Raw genomic sequence first — 7,977 nt, forward strand, 5'->3', positions numbered from 1 at the left:
ATGACAGACTCAAAATATGAGCCTGAGTATGGCCCTTGTACCACCGCATCAGAATCACCTGGGGGGAGGGGTGTTGAAAAAAACGAATGCATATTTTCCCCAGGTCATCCCAAGACTTCGTGAATTAGAGGCTCTGGGGTGGGACTTAACCATCTGCTGGTTAAAATCCTTCAGGATGACCTGATGCAGATGTTTGGGACCCACTGATGTAGAAGGCGCTCTGATTGACAGAAAATACAGATAAGCAGGGCAACTCTCCCCATGTGCCAGTCCGGCCCGCCACCCGGGTTCACAGGTGGTAAATGTAAAATGAACATTACCATCTCAGGAAGCTCATTTTAGGTGAGAGTTTACCTACAGAAGTCTCTTTACCTCTCTGGGCCTCAGATACTGCTTCTTTAAAAGGAGTAGTTTATACTAGATGAGCTCTAAGAACCAGTGATAGGGTCAGTTCGGAACTGGATGTCGTGCTCAGGTGGGGGAAGCACATACTGGGGGAGGCTGGGAATTTGCCTTTGAAAGCCAATTTCTGGACTTGGACGGGGATAGATGTCTGACGGCCCTCTAAAACCCAAATTCGAATGAATTTGCCCAGCGGGACATTCCTGGTTCTCAGAGCTTCAGTTTCCCACGCCTCCCTTTCTCCCCATCCCCACCTCCACCCACCCTGCAAGGGCACTTGTTGCTAGGCTGCAGGAAGAGGAAGTTAAGTGCAAAGAGCAGGGGAAAGCGCTGCAGTGCGGCTAGGACAGGGAAACTCTTAGTCCTTCCACTCGGGACTCTTCCAGGTAAGCCTCCCGACGCCCCTCTCCCCTGCCCCGAGGGCGGTGGCCCCTTTCATAGACCTGACGAATCGTCCGCCCATTTCCGCGGCCGCTCCTAGGCGCGTGATGGAAGTTGGATTGGTCGGGCCTGCCGTGCCGTTAGCTCCGCCCCCGCCGCCCTCTGGTTGGTGGCGGCGGCCGCGGGCGCGGGGCGGGGCGGCCAGTGCCCGGGGGCGGGCGGGCTGCGAGACCCGGGCCGGAGCCCCAGCTAAAGCCCGAGCCTCGGCGGCCGCGGAGCACGGGCGCCGACGGAGTACAATGAGGGAGCCAGCGGATCTGGGGTGAGCGCGCCTGGGGCCGGGCGTGGGCGTGGGTGTGGGCGGGGGAGGGAGCGCCCGGCGGAGAAGGCCCGGGCTGGGGGCGGCCCGACGCCGCAGGGTTCAGGGTACCGGCTGGCTTCGGCGGCCGTTGGCTCGGCTGAGCGCGAGGGCCGGCCCCCACCGCGCTGTCATGGCCCAGGTTCTGACCGGGACGCCCACCCGCGACGCCCAGAAGCAAACCCTTCCTTCTCCTGGACCCGGTTCGGGAGCTGTGGTCTTGACCCCGGCCGGAGGTGCCCGCCGGCCCGTCCCCCCAGACTGCGGTCCTGGGCGCCCGGCTCCTGGCTCTGCCCCGGGCAGGGAGGCACAGTCACACGCAAGCTAAAGAAAAACGGCTTACAGTTTTATGAATGGGGTCCCGGGTTCCTGCCACCCCCCTCGCCCACACTCGAAATGCTTAGAAGTGGAGAACCGCAGTTACTTTTACGCGTATCTGTCAGAGGTTGGCTGCGCCTCGGTTGTTTTTCTCCAACTCCTGGGAAACGCGGGTGGCCGTGGAGTGGTTTGTGTGCTTGGAAGGGAGGCGGCGGCGTGCCGAAACACGGAGGATCGGAAGGTTAACAAGTGACATTGGGCTGAGGCCTAACGCCAGGTGCCCTGCTGGGAGCGTGGTGTGACGGTGGACGCCGGCGCTGCTGGCTGGGGAGCACGGAAACGAAACGGTGGGAGCTGGAGCAGGAATGGGCCGGCGGGCCACCTTGCACCACACACGCCGCCCTGAGCGCACGGCCGAGGCAGGACTTGGTGCAGGGGAGTTTTCCCCTTTTGAAAGTGATTTTTGGAAAACTTAGCCCCTCAGTGGGTTGATAGTTACTTAAACCATCGGTTGTTATGGTTACAGGACATCAAATGTAAGGGCAAAGTCTGTTTCCACCTTCGCTCTTTCTCCAGAGCTGGGAGGTACTTTGTCACTACATTTTACAGACACTGCAAGGGAGACATACTTTAGAGTTGAAGGAAAAGCGTGTGGGCTCCTTGAGGGCAGGAGTCGTGCCATATTGATGTTTAAAGTCCCAGTGTCTTGACACCATCGCAGCTCTGCACAGGAATGGAAAGGAATGAGCCTTTTTACATGTTTTGGTGATGATTCTCAAAGGATTTAGAGGATTCATTTCAGGAGCCAGGTGTAAGCTGGAAAGGAAGCAACCAGCACTTTTAAATAGAAAACAATAAGGAAAAATAGAGGACAGGTGGTCTTGAACTTTGGGCTAGGGAGGAGTTTGAGGAGTCTAGGATTGCGGGTTTTAGAGCTCCAAGGCACAGGGGTGCTTATGTCATATTGGAAGAGTGAAACTGCCATTTCTAGTAGCTCTTACCCACCCCATAGATTATTTCAGTATTCTTTCAAATTCTTCCGCAAATCGGTAGTTGGTGTACACTTAGGGAAAACAAGTAAGCCTCCTGAGGTGATGGGAATAGAGTGGGATTTTTGCCATATCATTTCTTTCTTGTTACTTGAGCCTCTCTGGGAGTGTCAGTGAAGCCTTGGAGAGAGGGGATGTGGAAGGCTCTGGGTGAAATAACTGAACTTGCTTGCACATTTATCTTCAGGAAGAGGCACCATGCCTGACAGGAAGGAGATTAACAAACTGATTCAGATCAGAAGATGGTGGTAATTGAGTCCATGGACAAGTAACCCAAGGGCTGGGATGGATCCCAGGAGGAAGGAAAAATTCAGGAGTTTGGTTTGGACTGAGTGTTGGAGGTCCGAAGAGCATGGAGAATATCATCATGTGAGAAGATCAGAGACAGAGTACATGCCAAACGTACTGTTTGTTATTAGAGATTATGTTGTTAGAATGCTTCCAGAAAAGAAGCAGGAAAGATTAGGCTTTTAGGCAGAATAAATGTGTAGAATGTATTGGACAAAAAGCAATTGCCGGGAATCAAAAAAGAAATATTCATTCGACTTATTTTTATGGAGTCTGCTGTATGCCAGAAACTGCTAGGCATTATAGATACGATGGAATGAAAAAAAGGGTGAAGAGTTTGTTTCTACATGCCATATGATTTACCTTCCCAGCAAGTTAAAAGCTCCTGTTTTCTGGGGATTTTCTGAAGCCCTTGAGGGCAGAAAGGGGAGAAATACACAGAATGTTACCTAATGTAAGAACATAACAGAGTAATGGCGAAATTCTTCCCACTGTAGATTACTTTCAGTATCAAACTGAATCTTCAAAGACCAGTTTTCTGTGTCAGGTTCAGTATAAAACTATTCATCCTCATGTCTATTGACCTGTGTCTTCTGATGGTAAGTGCCTGTTCTTTCTTTTTTTCTCTTTATCAATTCATTTATTCAAAAATTAGGAAGTTCATTAAACAAACACTGTCCCTTGTCCTCCAAGTGCTTCCAGTTCATTTTCTTTGCTTGAGTATCCTCAGGGTCTACTTCCTTTTGTTTGATCCTTATTATCTCCTGAGGGTCCTTGGGGAATTGTTGAGGTCACAGGGAGTGCTGCTTCTTTGATTCTGTCCCATGGCAGAAGAAGACTAGTGTAGAAAAGAGCATTGTTGAGTTCCAACTCTGCCGGACACTACTTTCTGCCCCTTGTATATATCCTCTCCAGTCCTGGAGCAGCCCTCTAAGGCAGGCGGTGATAGCTTCATTTTACAGAAGAAGAAACTGAGGCTCAGAGCAGTTCAATAACTTGCCCAGGGTGACAAGCTGGTTAAATAGTGAAACAGGAATTTCATCTAGGACTTTGATTACACAACACGCTTTTTCCATTGTACCACATTGCTTTTCCTGGGAGAGGAATGGCAGTTTATTAGAGATAGTCTAGCGTAGTGCCCCTCTTGAGTGGACTTATGAAAGGTCAGGTTTAGAGATATTTAGAGAATTGCCACAGTTAATGAGCTCCTATGCTCGTGGTAGAGCCAAAGTTAGCAGCCAGTGTCCTGCTTCCCTGCCCACTGCAGTTGTGGGTAATCTACGAGGCTGTTAAGGAATCGGAGTTCACTGCCATGAAAAGGTGAACAGCCTTACTGGGTCTGTATCCCTGTGCTCTGCTTACCAGCTATGTGACCTTGGGTAAATTACTTAGCTGTACCTCAGATTCTTCATCTGTAAAGTGGGATGATATTGCCGTTTCAACAATGCTAAGACTACAATTTATCTCATCTTAACATTTCTGGAAAAAAACATAATCTATGGGGTCTTACAGTTGTAGTTGGCAGTGGCTTCCTTTTTTGGTACATAAAGTAATGGTGTGTCTTATAGTCAGTGGTTTTAGATTAGATGCACTATGGTAGTATCTTATTTATAGGTAGTTGTAAGAATTAAATGAGGTTGCTCATGGCCTGGCTTAGTGAGCACCCAGTAACAGTTGGCGCTTTCCAATGACAGAAGGAACGGTTAGCTGGGGAAAGCTGGGAGCATCTCATAAGATGCCATAATCCATGCTCTGTGGGCTGGAGGAATGTTTTCCAATTTGCCTGGAGTTCTGTCCTTTGGCTGACTCTTGTCCCTGTGAGAAGCATTAACTTTAGGAGCTAACGAGCCATGGACAGACAGCTCCTTTTGTCCTGCCTATTCATTAAGGTCTTTGTCAACTTCAAATCCCAAGTTAAAAATAAATGTTGTTGTAAGAAGGCTGGAAACCTACACTGATGTGAATATTTTACATGTGAGTTTTAAAGCAACTCAAGGTTATGTACAAGATTCTGTGTTGCTCCTTTCCAAACTCCTAATAATGCTTAATTACATTGCATGAAATGTCCATGAAACACCATTAACGAGAGGGATGCTAGGAGATCAAAGTACAGAAGTAAAAAGAGCTTGACTGGCATTGGTGGGGTAGAGAGAACACTGGACTTGATGTCGGGAATCCTGGCCACAGTCCTGACGGTTTCACCTGTTAGCCCCACTTCACCATGAGAAACTCACATTTCCCAGCTGCTGTGTGGATTACTCAGAATTGCACTGGGCAGAGGCAGCACACTGGTTGCACGTCGCCTCACCATTCTGGGCCTTAAGAGGTCTCTCTTCCAAAATGAGGACTAGGTTTCTTAGACCCCTCTTACCCCCAACAGCAGCTCAGGTTATACAAATTTATATGAATCTAAGGATCTGAGAAATTAAATGGTTGAAAGGAAATTACTTCATTCAGGACTCAGGTGGATGTTTGTGGTAGTGCTTTGAAAAGCAGAAAAAAAAGCAATGACAGGTGATAACAATATGAGTAACTATCATTTATGGAGAATTGCTGTGTGCCAGGTACTATTTCTGCTTTTAAACCTCACGATACCCTATAGAGTAGTAGATACTATTATGAATCTTATTTTAAGATGAGGAAATTGAGGTTCAGAGAAGTTAAATAACTTGTCCAAAATCACACAGCAAGATCAATGGCATATAGTTGAGCCTAGAACTCAGGTTGTATTGCTCCTGGGTGGATGCTCTAAACCATGGATAGTACCAAACCCCTATATACGCTATATTTTAACTATACATACATATCTATGATAAAGTTTTATTTATAAATTAGGCACAATAAGAGATTAACACAATAATAAAAATAGAACAATTATAAAAATATACTGTTTGCAGTTGCATAGATGGAAGATCCATTCTTTCTGTAGGTCTTAGCAGCCTCAGCATATGATTTTTTTTCTCTCCTTATGATGTTGAGAACTTTCACCTTTTAACTTGAAGCATTTTACAGCTTCACTTTGGCATATTCAAATTAACACCATCACCACTCTTGTGCTTTGGGGCCATTCTTAAGTAAAATAAGGGTTACTTGAACACAAACACTGTGATACCAAGACAATCAATCTGATAACAGACAGTTACTAAGTCTACTAAGTGACTAACAGGTGGGTAGCATCTGTCGGATAAAGGGATGACTCACGTCCTGGGTGGGATGGAACAGTACAGCAAGATATTTCATCACACTACTCAGAACGGCGCCAATTTAAAATTCCCAAATTGTTTATTTCTGGGATTTTCCATTTAACATTTTTGGACCTCTGTTGACCTTGGGTAACTGAAACCTCGGATAAGGGAGGACTACTTGTATTGGGAGAACTTTGTTAAACCTAAAGAATAACTCTTCTGGGAGTTGCACAAGACTTAAGTCCTTGAAAGGAAAGGATTTTCTTTGGTGAACAAAGGCTATAGGCCGGGTCATTGTGAGAATAAGTGGGACAGTCAAGAGAAGAATCTAGCCTTCCATGTGGAAGCTGGCAGGATGGGAAACCTGGGGGGTGCTTTTAAACAACGAAGTAACCTTTGTTGGCTTTGCCTGAAATGTTGGTTCTAAGAGATTTCCCCTAAGAAGATTGTTGGGACTAACACACTAAGTGCTTCTCCGGCTTATTTTAACAGTTGAGAATGGGACTGGGCAAGAGGTGCTGTCTTCAGTCATAAGCTTACTTAGGATTTGAGATTAAAACCCACCCCTTGGATCACTCTTACAAATAACCTTTCGGAATCACAATATGCATTTTTGTAAGAGTTTCATTTCTCTTTTGCTATTTAAAGCTGACATAAGCTGGCTCATTCTCTTATTCAATTTTCAGTCCTTTCTTAGACCTAATCCTGTCTTTTAAGCAGTATTCCTAAAGATGGTTATATTTATCATTTTGGGCTTGAAATAGAGAATTTAGAAATCTTTCTACTGAAAGGACTGACTGAAGAATGATTATCAATTATTCAACAAGTATCTGAGCATCTACTGGGGCCAAGCATTGTGCTTGGCATTGGAAATCTGATGGGAAGAAAACAGATGTGGTCCCTGCCTGCACATAACACATTATCTAGTCTAGACAATAAACAAGTCAACAGACAGATGCATTGTGTGTATTAATTGTAACACGTGTGAACTCTTTCGCTGAAGGAAAGGAGCAGGGCACGGAGAAAGAAATATGGGGAAAGAGCTGGCAGCTGGGAGTGTTGGGCAGAGCATTTCAGGAGAGGGAGGAAGATGTGGATGTAGTGTGGCTGCAGTGAGAAGGGGCAGAGGGGGAAGACGGGATGGGCAGGCCCAAAAGGTGCCAGGCTCCGGAGGACATATCACAGGGCAGCACAGTGTAGAGGGGAAAGCAGGGGCTTGAGAGCCAGACATTACTCGAGGGGCCTTGGGAAGTTTCTTACCCTTCCATGCCTCAGTTTCCCACCTCTGAGGGGCTGTGAGCGTTGAATGAGCCCTGAGAGCAGTGCCTGGCATGTACAGAAAGGGTAGGGTCTGCTGACTCTTGGGGCAGTAGGGAACTTGATCTGGAGTGGATGAGCATCTGTTCTTAGTCAACACTTCCCATCATTCCACGTGTAGAGTAACCATAGGGCTGAAGGTCAAACTACAACGGCTAATAGGAGTGTCCACTGGAGGCTTTCTAAGGCAGAATTACTTGCTTGGCGTTGGACTTTCTGTAATGTGCTAAGCGTTCAGCACCCGTACCTGGGAGACTTGGTCCTACCTGTAGGAGCGTCTGCAGCGAGTGCAGTGCTCAACATGGAACAAGGTGGACCAGAAGCAGTTGTTCCTCTGCTCCTGCCTCCACTTGTCTGCTTTAGTGTTTGGATGTGGGAGGGGGATTTCTAGCCCTTTTTTCTAATAAGAGACGGGACAGAGGCCAGTGGCCTTATTACTAGGTGATCAAAACGTGACGACTCAGAGTTACTGTGTGCAACCTGCCTGAACCCTGTCTCTGCCAAGATTTGATGTGCTGTTTTCTCGTTGAGAGGAACAGCCACACCTTCAGATCATACAGGGGAGAACTTCGTAAAATGGGTCACTGGTTTTGGTTCTTTGGCCTGGCTTGGGATTGTCAGTAAAATACTACAAACCCAGCCATATTAAAGTTATAATTATCCTGCAAAGTGTTTGTTA

The 7,977-nt window shown here is 47.0% G+C and overlaps 1 protein-coding gene across 2 annotated transcripts in view; it reads left to right on the top strand.

Moving 5' to 3' along the window:
* The first annotated feature begins 954 nt into the window (after nucleotides 1-954).
* TEX2 (testis expressed 2) overlaps nucleotides 955-7,977 on the top strand; it is a 133,107-nt gene continuing 126,084 nt past the window's right edge. The window contains exon 1 of one of the 2 annotated variants that reach the window (XM_012662750.1): nucleotides 955-1,105. The gene's annotated coding sequence lies outside the window, so the exon portion shown is untranslated. The remainder of the gene's footprint in view (nucleotides 1,106-7,977) is intronic. The other variant, XR_001138240.1, reaches the window with a different exon arrangement.

Source organism: Propithecus coquereli, unplaced genomic scaffold, assembly GCF_000956105.1.
Source record: "Propithecus coquereli isolate 6110/MARCELLA unplaced genomic scaffold, Pcoq_1.0 Scaffold119, whole genome shotgun sequence".
Lineage (NCBI taxonomy): Eukaryota > Metazoa > Chordata > Mammalia > Primates > Indriidae > Propithecus > Propithecus coquereli.